The 12,175-nt window shown below is 46.0% G+C and overlaps 1 protein-coding gene across 2 annotated transcripts in view; it reads left to right on the forward strand.

Annotated features, from left to right (window-relative positions):
- Positions 1–12,175, forward strand: part of LOC126281616 (torso-like protein) — a 316,979-nt gene that overhangs the window by 109,053 nt on the left and 195,751 nt on the right. The gene's annotated exons all lie outside the window — the stretch shown is intronic.

Genomic DNA, 12,175 nt, shown 5'->3' on the forward strand with positions numbered 1-12,175 from the left:
TTTAAATAGCCCCTATTTGATGCAGTGGAACCTGTGCTGTCCAGTGAGAGGATGTGGCCAGAAACAAGACAGCAGAATGTTTACCGGGAAAGTAACGGTGTAACGACCTCGGAATGTCGTTTCTCGCCGGACCTTCAGTCCCTGCTGCTCGGGAATACATTTTCAGCTGAATGTTTAGCGACCCATTCTGTGTAGCCACTCACGTCCGGGCTTCTTCCCGCCAAGTCATTGTTCGGTATTTGCGCGTTCTCCGCGTTCCTTTTGTTGAAAACTGTGAAGCAGCTGTTTGCATTGTACTCCTTGCCCCCACAGGCTGAGCGAATGACAACTTCGCTCGGGAACAGAGCAGTTTACGACGGTTTCTCCCACAAAACTCAGGTTTCACTGAACACGCGTCATACTAACTGGGGTGGACTCGTAGGAATGGCGCGGACACGACGCCTGCATTCTGGATTCGCTGCCGAGCGCCCTTCACATCCCCGTCCTGTAGTTTAGATATTTCCCTGTGGTTAACGTTCATATCGCAAAGACAATACCGGGCTGGTTGCTTTGAGAAAAACGCGACCAGTTTTCATTCCTTCTTACGTTCCATTCCAAAGTTGCGCTTTGCTCCCAACGACCTCTATGTCGACGGGACGTTAAACTCTAGCCTTCTTTCATTCTCCTTGCAGATTTCTGCACATAGTTAAGAACAGGTCTGCCACTGTTGGCGTTATGCCATTCTCGTTACTACAAGCAGCAGCCAAGGTTCTATGTTGTATAAGGGGCGATCAAAAAGTTTCCGTTTGAGGGCGTTGCCGCAGCGTATATGCAACGTTCCGTGACTCCGACACGTAGGCCAGGCACGAGTGCGGCCTTCGTGTGTTTCCGACGTGTTTGCGTTCACCCACTCGTGCGAAAATTCGTGAAATCGTCAGCCGCGCGATGACTGCTGTGATCCACAAAGCAAGCGGTATATTTGTATCCTTTGAACGGTCTTTATGACTGGTTTTATTATTATTTTTTATTAAATCTAAATATAATACATTTAGTATTTGTACACAGTATAGTGTATTCTAACGTTTGAAACAGTTTGACCATTCGAAGAACAATATCTTCAGCTCAATTACTGGCATTACATGGTCCCTCTTGTTACTTACCGACGTACGATTCTAAATTCAAAGTGTTAGCTATTTTTACATCAACCAAAACAAACACTTTTAACTCATACTTTGGTGGTTTCCTAGGAATTTGCCTGAACGGGCAGTTTCCTCTAAATGCCAGAAGCTGTTCGTCGACAGTAACATATTCACTAGGTGAAAAATATTTTTGGCAATTGTACTTGAATACTTAAAGTACCTCTGCGATAGCTCTAATACCAGCCTACTTGTCAATCTCTCTGCGAACACCTCTATCACGGATATTATCAAACCTCAGACGTCTCAACAGAAAAAAAACTGTTCAAATGGCTCTGAGCACTATGGGACTGAACTTCTGAGGTCATCAGTCCCCTAGAACTTAGAACTACTTAAACCTAACTAATCTAAGGACATGACACACATCCATCCCCGAGGCAGGATTCGAACCGGCGAGCGTCGCGGTCGCGCGGTACCGGACTGTAGCGCCATTGCGGCCAGCCTCAACGGAAACCTGAATCGGTTTTCACTTACGCATAAATAACATGATTCAAGTCCGTTTCCCTTTGAGTTATTCCACAATTTCGATATACTCTTCCTAGAGCATCTCAAAGATCCACATAGATACGACAAACCAATGAAAAGTCTCTTCTCTATCGCATGTGTTTCTTTAGCGTCCCTTTCCCTAGGGAAGTTACCACGAACTTAATTGATGTATATATTTGTGCATGTTGCGATAATGCTTATTTTGTTTTCATCCAAGAACAGATTCAGAATTTCTATTTCTGTCTTTTTTATACGAGCTTAATTTTTTGGTCCATGCAAATGTGTAATGAAATTACAAGATCTGCTTCTAACACTGTTAGGATATTTATTTTTCCTCCGTTTAGTTATTGCATCTTTCCCTAAAAAAATGCACCCTCTTGAGTTACTTCTTCCTGTGATTCATATTCATCATTTTCTGATATTTCTCGTTCTGTTCCTGAATCATGACCGCTTTCATGACCAGAATCCCCCGTCTATGAGTCAGTGCTATTACTGGGAGCATCTTCGCCACTCCGCGCATTGGACTCTTCCAGCCATACATTAGGATCTGTACTAAACTCTGTCCGAGGTTTCTTGCCTTTGACATTTCTTCCACAATTTAAAAATAAAGAGAATACTGGGTAACACGGAAGGTAAACTGCAATCAATTTCAATACGTCTAAATTTACGCACATCAAAGATCGATTGAATCTAGGAAAGCAATAAAGTGATGCAGTCTTACTTTGTTTCAGATTGTGGCAGCAGAGCTAGCGCGGATGACAAGTGTCCTCCAGGCTATAATAATATTTCATAAACAATGTATCTTTCGTAACAGAAAGCCAACAATGACTGGAGCTAACAGCCGCAGAGTTAACAGAAATTTACTGAAAATGGCACGATCGCAATCCTGTCCTGTCAGACAAAATTGAGCGGGGAAGTCATGGGGATGGCGAGTGTCACCCGCGCGGGCAACGGAGGGTTAACTGCGCAAACGTGAGCTGTGGCGACTTTATAGCCAAACGCATCAAAACGGGACCAATCTGCTGTTATTATTTTCTTGGCTACCGAAGTACAAACACCGGCAGACTTGCATCGGAGAACGAAGAATGTGTGTGGGGCAGAATATGTGCCGAAAACCACCACTGTGGAACGGTGCACAAAGTTCCACGTTAGTCGTGACAGACACAAGACGGCGCTCGGCGGAAGAGGCCGTCCTTATCCATTCAGGACGGCAACAAGGGAGCGGTCGATGACGCGATTAGGACGGATCTCTCCGCATGCCATCGGTTTCTTAAAGAATTCCTTGGAGGATGGACGATTCTCGTTAGACGAGGATGTGCGGCAGACTGTTACGGGCTTCTTCACGCAGTAGACATGGTGTTTTACCAAACGGATGTTTTCAACCTGGCGAGTTGGTGCGTTGATTGTCTCAATGCTCGCGGCTATTTTGCCTGATTGGCATAACCATTTCTGGACTGTACGATCTTCGAATGGAAACTCTTTGATCGCTCTTTACACTTACGCTGTATTTTGTGAAGCTAGGAAGCGGAAGATATAGCAAACGATAACTACACAAAACTACCCGCTAACAGTAACGGAGGCACGCTCGATATAAATCCGACAAGGTGTACGGATGCTGCTCACGGCAGTTGCTGCCTTAGAATCACATTAGCAGTCCTGACATTTACATCGTAGCGACAAGCCAACACATGCTGCACATTACCTAGATAGTAATTTCATTACAGCACGATACTATTTCAAACTCTGTTCCAGTAATTACGAAGCTGAGAATCGCCAAAGGCGAGGTTTTTTTATGATTTCACTACTTCAAACAAACAGTAAGCAAGTTCGCATTCCTACATCTATGCTACATTCCTCCTTTAATCCGTTTAACTGCTACCTTTGACAGGACTTATATAGTGGGGAAAAAAGATGTCTCCCTTGTATTGTTGTCCTCTTCTAGTACTGACCGGAACGGTATTCCAATCTGGTTGGCTATGAATCGACTGTCAAAGAAGAATGAACCTATAATTAAGGTACAGGTGGAATTCTAATTTCTGGAGAAATTTCTCTTCTGGTATGACATGTGTGTATTGCTGCAGCACACGCTGTGATGAACTTCACCGACAGTTATAGGATTGTATACCTGACTGGGGTTGGATCGCCGACATCGCCTTTCGCGGTTGCACTGTCCGTCTTTGAGTCAGTCCATGATGCGTGCTTGAACGGCGCATCTGCTAAAGAAGTGTCAGCGGAAACCAAGGTCCGGTTTCGAATTCCAGTCAGGCACACAGTCTTAAAACCGATGTTCAAAGTTGGCTCAAATTTTGCAGAAATGAAACAAGGTCTCATCAGTTCATTGTTACTCGATCGTCATAAATACAGTAAAGCGTTGATTGCCGAAAGCATTCCAAGCGGAAAATTCAAATTTGCGCTCACCGTGCGTCGTGCGGAGGTTCCACTGACTCTGGGGTGGCAAGCTCTACGGCATTCTTCTCTCTGCCAGCTGTCATCGTTGCTGTTCAGTGTTCACGGCTCAAAGACATTTCGGAGTATTCGTCATCGTGCTAACTTCACGACGCAGCCGACGCACTAGGGATCATCGGCATGTTTAAGAAGAACGCCGGTTACTTTTACAGACCGTCAAGAGGGTACGGTAACCCATTAACTAGCCCACTAGGAAGAGCAGACGCTCCCCGAGAGTTGTATAAAGCCACGCTGTCTTACTTTATAGGATGTAAGGCCCCAGAGACGTAGACACTATGCCAACATTTATCTTGCAACCCTGACGGCACACGAAACCTTAATGTTACACAAACACTTATGGCCATCACAAATGACAGGGAGTAAAAGCCGCGAAGGTACACAATGCACGCTAGCGCCTATTTAAGATAAGGTGCGACCGACGATTGCAGCAGAAGCCTGTACTGTTGTCAAGGATACCGCACTAGCAAAAACTTGGAATGAGTTCCCTCCTTCAACGACTCTTTATGACTGCCCCTGACAAACGACCAAAGGGCTAATATACAGGGTGTTACAAAACGTACGGCCAAACTTTCAGGAAACATTCCTCACACACAAATAAAGAAAAGATGTTACGTAGACAAGTGTCCGGAAACGCTTAATTTCCATGTTAGAGGTCATTTTAGTTTCGTCAGTATGTACTGTACTTCCTCGATTCACCGCCAGTTGGCCCAATTGAAGGAAAGTAATGTTCACGTCGGTGCTTGCGTTGACATGCGACTCATTGCTCTACACTACTAGCATCAAGCACATCAGTACGTAGCATCAACAGGTTAGTGTTCATCCCGAACGTGGTTTTGCAGTCAGTGCAATGTTTACAAATGCGGAGTTGGCAGATGCCCATTAACACGGGGCAATAGCCGTGGCGTGGTACATTTGTATCGAGACAGATTTCCAGAACGAAGGTGTCCCGACAGGAAGACGTTCGAAGCAATTGATCGGCGTCTTAGGGAGCACGGAACATTCCAGCCTATGACTCGCGACTGGGAAAGACCTATAACGACGAGTACACCTGCAATGGACAAGGCAATTCTTCGTGCAGTTGACGATAACCCTAATGTCGGCGTCAGAGAAGTTGCTGATGTGCAATGTAACGTTGACCACGTCACTGTATGGAGAGTGCTACGGGAGAACCAGTTGTTTCCGTACCATGTACAGCGTGTGCAGCCACTATCAGCAGCTGATTACCTTCACGGGTACACTTCTGCGAATGGTTCATCCAACATTGTGTCAATCCTCATTTCAGTGCAAATGTTCTCTTCACGGATGAGGCTTGATTCCAATGTGATCAAATTGTAAATTTTCACAATCAACATGTGTGGGCTGACGAGAATCCACACGCAATTGTGCAATCACGTCATCGACACAGATTTTCTGTGAACATTTGGGCAGGCATTGTTGGTGATGTCTTGATTGGGCCCCATGTTCTTCCACCTACACTCACTGGAGCACGTTATCATGCTTTCATACGGGATACTCTACCTGTGCTGCTAGAACATGTGCCTTTACAAGTACGACACAACATGTGGTTCATACACGATGGAGCTCCTGCACATTTCAGTCGAAGTGTTCGTACGCTTCTCAACAACAGATTCGGTGACCGATGGATTGGTAGAGGCGGACCAATTCCATGGTCTCCACGCTCTCCTGACCTCAACCCTCGTGACTTTGATTTATGGGGGCATTTGAAAGCTCTTGTCTACGCAACACCGGTACCAAACGTATAGACTCTTCGTGCTCGTATTGTGGATGGCTTTGATACAACACGCCATTCTCCAGCGCTGCATCAGCGCATCAGGGATTCCATGCGACGGAGGGTGGATGCATGTATCCTCGCTAACGGAGGACATTTTGAACATTTCCTGTAACAAAGTGTTTGAAGTCACGCTGGTACGTTGTGTTGCTGTGTGTTTCCATTCCATGATTAATGTGATTTGAAGAGAAGTAATAAAATGAGCTGTAACATGGAAAGTAAGCGTTCCCGGACACATGTCCACATAACATATTTTCTTTCTTTGTGTGTGAGGAATGTTCCCTGAAAGTTTTGCCCCACCTTTTTGTAACACCCTGTAGATGATATTTCATAATTACATCGACATTCTTCAAGGGGATATAGAAGGTGTCTTGAGGAACAATATGAGGATAGTAACCCGTGTCAGAAAACGTCATCCAACAGCGACACAGAGCGTCGAAGTTATAGGCGGCTGTAATGCATGTATATACAGGGTAATTCCGCGATGATGTTATAAACTTCCAGGAATAATGGAGACGGATAAATACTGTATATCGATTTGAATGAAGGGACCCTGGTCCGAAAACTAACGACTCGAAAATTATAACCTAAAATGGTTGTGATGCTTCTCACACTCGAATACGTGTACCGGTAAGGTTGTTGCTAAGATTGCAGGGTAGGCAGCTTACAGAGAAGGTAGTACGGACCAAAACAAGAAAAAAAGTGTGGTAAACGTTGGTTCTAAAATGCATACCTGAGGAGCAATGAGCACTTGTTCATCTTCGCTACTGAGTACCACATCTCCTCTATCGAACAGGTGCCCATAGCTCTCAGGCCATGCTTTTTAGGGGTCATCTTTTCTAGGCTCTTTTTGTCGGCTTCTCCCATACTACCACCTCGGAAAGTTTCTTACGTTACAATCGTAGCAACAACAGTACCAGTACATGTATCCCACTGTTGGGGGGCATCAGAACGAGTTTTGACTATAGCTTTCGACTCGTTCGTTTCCGGACGAGGGTCCCTTACCTCTGAGTGATACTTTTACACTTCTCCATCATCCCTGAAAGAAGTCACTCAGTGTATACATACATATACAGACACTGGCGCCTATAACCTCAATGCTCTTCAAAAGTGATTCAAATGGCTCTGAGCGCTATGGGACTTATCTTCTGAGGTCATCAGTCCCCTAGAACTTAGAACTACTTAAACCTAACTAACCTAAGGACATCACACATATCCATGCCCGAGGCAGGATTCGAACCTGCGACAGTAGCGGTCACGCGGTTACAGACTGTAGCACCTAGAACCGCTCGGACACTCCGACCGGCCCTCGACGCTCTGCACCGTCTTTGGATGACGTTTCCAGATTTGGCTTCCTTTCTTCATTTTGTTCCTCAAGACACATTCTACATCCCCTCGAAGTTTGTGCTGTAATTCTGAAACCCGCTGTATATCCGAACCGGCTGGGGTTGTTATATGATCTCCCAGATTTGAATAATGAAACAGGAAAACAATCCATACTTGCTCTAATGTGATGCTGATGTCCCTAGCTATCTAGTATTAACGGACGATGAAGTAATTAGCAGTGTCAAGCACGACCAAGACTCATGAGAGGAGGAGGAACCTAGCGATGAGGCCTAGGCTGAAACAACACCATCGATTGAGGAAGTTTTTCAGTGCTTTGAAGAATCAAAACTGTTCAAATGTGTGTGAAATCTTATGGGACTTAACTGCTAAGGTCATCAGTCCCTAAGGACAAACACACACACCTATGCCCGAGGGAGGACACGAACCTCCCCTGGGAGCAGATGCATAGTCCATGACTGTAGCGCCTTAGACCGCTCGGCTAATCCCGCGCGGCTCGGTGCTTTGAGACGAGTATGAAACAAAAAGAGCAAAAAGAATAATGTGGTGCTGTCCTATTAATGCCTTTAACAAGCCTGCGAAAGTTTAAAAAAAACCGGTCGAAGCATGCCACGAATTTGGATTAGCGCAGCAAACGTCGTGGAAGATTTTTTACGACGGCGGCTTTTCAAGCCGTACCATCAGCATCTTGTGCAACGATTAGGGTCGAAAGATTATGACCGGCGTTTACAATTTTGCATCACAGTACATCTGAGGATAATGTTTTCACCGCCAAGCTAATACACTCTTGGAAATTGAAATAAGAACACCGTGAATTCATTGTCCCAGGAAGGGGAAACTTTATTGACACATTCCTGGGGTCAGATACATTACATGATCACACTGACAGAACCACAGGCACATAGACACAGGCAACAGAGCATGCACAATGTCGGCACTAGTACAGTGTATATCCACCTTTCGCAGCAATGCAGGCTGCTATTCTCCCATGGAGACGATCGTAGAGATGCTGGATGTAGTCCTGTGGAACGGCTTGCCATGCCATTTCCACCTGGCGCCTCAGTTGGACCAGCGTTCGTGCTGGACGTGCAGACCGCGTGAGACGACGCTTCATCCAGTCCCAAACATGCTCAATGGGGGACAGATCCGGAGATCTTGCTGGCCAGGGTAGTTGACTTACACCTTCTAGAGCACGTTGGGTGGCACGGGATACATGCGGACGTGCATTGTCCTGTTGGAACAGCAAGCTCCCTTGCCGGTCTAGGAATGGTAGAACGATGGGTTCGATGACGGTTTGGATGTACCGTGCATTATTCAGTGTCCCCTCGACGATCACCAGAGGTGTACGGCCAGTGTAGGAGATCGCTCCCCACACCATGATGCCGGGTGTTGGCCCTGTGTGCCTCGGTCGTATGCAGTCCTGATTGTGGCGCTCACCTGCACGGCGCCAAACACGCATACGACCATCATTGGCACCAAGGCAGAAGCGACTCTTATCGCTGAAGACGACACGTCTCCATTCGTCCCTCCATTCACGCCTGTCGCGACATCACTGGAGGCCGGCTGCACGATGTTGGGGCGTGAGCGGAAGACGGCCTAACGGTGTGCGGGACCGTAGCCCAGCTTCATGGAGACGGTTGCGAATGGTCCTCGCCGATACCCCAGGAGCAACAGTGTCCCTAATTTGCTGGGAAGTGGCGGTGCGATCCCCTACGGCACTGCGTAGGATCCTACGGTCTTGGCGTGCATCCGTGCGTCGCTGCGGTCCGGTCCCAGGTCGACGGGCACGTGCACCTTCCGCCGACCACTGGCGACAACATCGATGTACTGTGGAGACCTCACGCCCCACGTGTTGAGCAATTCGGCGGTACGTCCACCCGGCCTCCCGCATGCCCACTATACGCCCTCGCTCAAAGTCCGTCAACTGCACATACGGTTCACGTCCACGCTGTCGCGGCATGCTACCAGTGTTAAAGACTGCGATGGAGCTCCGTATGCCACGGCAAACTGGCTGACACTGACGGCGGCGGTGCACAAATGGCTAGCGCCATTCGACGGCCAACACCACGGTTCCTGGTGTGTCCGCTGTGCCGTGCGTGTGATCATTGCTTGTACAGCCCTCTCGCAGTGTCCTTAGCAAGTATGGTGGGTCTGACACACCGGTGTCAATGTGTTCTTTTTTCCATTTCCAGGAGTGTATAATCAGCGATGAAGCAACTTTTTTTGGAAACGTCGTAGTTTGAGAGTGTGGGGCACTACAAATCCTCATGAATTTCTGACGTATAAAAGAGATTCACCGGAGGTTAGTATTTTCTGTGCAATGTCCAGACCAAACTGTATGGTCGGTTTTCTAAAAGCACTGCAGCAGAGTTCGGAACATTTGTTTCAACTGTCGTTTCCACCCTCTCGTCGTTCGTAACTATTAAAAGCTCAGCTAGTGCCGTTCTGATAAACATCTCGCTAATGGGCATATTTTCTACACGTCTACCATGCGTTACGTTTTCGGGCGCTAGATTAGGCGCGTCAAGAACGAGAAACCGGATTATCTCGCCGTTTCGAAGGAAGCAGCGGCGGTTAATCGAGATATAAGTAATCAAGGAATAAGCTCTATCCTGAAACATTCCGCCAGCTCTTGAGACGACTAGAGACATTCTAGGACTGGACAAAGATGTGGAAATGAGTTTGCAGTAATCTCGGCGTCGAAACTATTCCAGAATTAATACCATCTTGACGAGAAAAACACGGAAAGGCGAAGCGAGAATCGCGAAAGCCAAAGTGAGAATCGGCAGTATTATCACACTGTTCGCTGTTGCTTATATTACATGGAAAGCGTCGTTGTCGGGTGGTTGCAAGGTGTCAGAGCCGCTCGGTAGAATGAAACGTAGATACTCTGGAATTACACTGCGCGTAAACCACATTGTTCTTATTGTTTGGAACGTTTTATGTATTCCTGGGAGAGGGAGCAGCAGGTTGACATTTCTGCTTAGGACAACATAAATTGATTTCTCAATAATACCTAAAAAATTAAGCATTTCGGACACTTTTTTATACTATTTAAATTGAACTTTACGCTACTGATTTGCTGCATATTCTTCTTTTAGCATATTTGGAAAGCTTCGACGAAAGTATAAGGCCCCTGTAAAACATCGAAGAATTTTCCAGACGTTATTAGATTTGTCAAATATTTGACAGTGTGAGGCTCTATTTGGGGGAGTTGTCAAACAAAGACCATCTTTGATGTGGTTCAAATTTGGCAATATGGTGCACGTTTTTTGTGTTCCACAACTTTGGAAACTAGAATCAAAAGAGTATATGGATAAAAACAAAAGAACACTGGCTATTACCGAAATAGTAGAGGCGTTACACCTTTGCCAGCCATATATTACGCAAGAAGACGTAGGGAGAAAATCGAACTTCTAGGAAGTCCAAGAAAACAACATATATACAAAAAAATCGAAGCTCTCTGGTTCCTCCACAGCGATATATTGGGTAATTATAATTAAACTTTTGGTACTTGAGCCAGTGTATACGGAAAACTATTTACCATATTGGTAGCCAACTTTATTGGAATAGTGTTCGGATTGTGCGCTGCAGCATTTACTATGTTAGTAGTGTTAGTCATGACTTGCCGTTGGCCGCCGGTACTGGTATGCCGATGTAGGGTTGACACACGTACATGCATGCAGGCAGTCAACATGGGTCTGGAAAACGTGAGCAGGGCTTTACTCTTGAAGCCATTTTATCAAAACAACGGCAGTGGCACTGATGCTCTTCGCGAGAATCGACGCACCGGGGTTGAAGAAGATGATTGGGAAATTCGAATTAACTGGCGATGTGGGAACAGCTCCTCGGAGAGGCCTATGGCCAGTTGCCCCACAAAGTGTTGAAGAAGGTAGAGAATGCTGGACGACGCTATGTTCGATCTTAAACAGTGCACGAGCTTTGCCACGACAGCTGAATATTCCATTGTCTACAATTCGAAAAGTGCTCCGGACAATTGTGAAACGGTGTGGTTCCAGGATGTAGTGGATGACACTAGATGTTCATCACACTGAGCAACGTTTGTTAACCTGCAACGTAAACATGGTAAGCAGTTAAAGTATGTTACTCCCTCATGTGGAGATTAAAATATGTTTCTTCCACTAGTTTGCCGGCCGGTGTGGCCGAGCGGTTCTAGGCGCTACAGTCTGGAACCGTGTGACCGCTACGGTCGCAGGTTCGAATCCTGCCTCGGGCATGGATGTGTGTGATGTCCTTAGGTTAGTTAGGTTTAAGTAGTTCTAAGTTCTAGGGGACTGATAACCTCAGAAGTTAAGTCCCATAGTGTTCAGAGCCATTTTAACCTTTTTTCCAGTGATTTATTCCTTATTTTTCTTCTGCATGTCCTTGCGAATGTTTCCTCAAGTTTCATGGTCCTACGTTCACTAGCTTTTCATGGGGGTTCTTACAAGTAGTGAAAGTTTTATTATAACCACCATGTATTTCTCCAAAAAATGTGCAGGGATGATGAATAGAATATGCTCCCACATTGTGGTACTTAACTGATCTTCCATTAGATTTTCATGGATGTATTTGTCTGTCAATTTCAGACATACACTGGATCAGTGCCTTGTTTATTTTTTCCTTTTTCTTTAGACGCAGTGCTGAATTCAGTGCAAGAAATGCTTTGTCTGCATTGATAGCCGTGTCCACTAGTGTCTGAATTCTCCGCGACAGCATACAGCTGCTACTGACGTGACGTTGCAATGACAGACCCGCGGATAAGAAAGACCGAATTTCACAAACAAGTTTGATGTTACCGGAGGCCTTTATATTCACTGAACCCTACGGTTGCTCGCATCTAACCTACGCTGCGCACGAGCCGTATCTGACAGCGTGTCATGAGACAAAAAAGCTTCGCTTGCCGCTGTTCCTT

Source organism: Schistocerca gregaria, chromosome 7, assembly GCF_023897955.1.
Source record: "Schistocerca gregaria isolate iqSchGreg1 chromosome 7, iqSchGreg1.2, whole genome shotgun sequence".
NCBI lineage: Eukaryota > Metazoa > Arthropoda > Insecta > Orthoptera > Acrididae > Schistocerca > Schistocerca gregaria.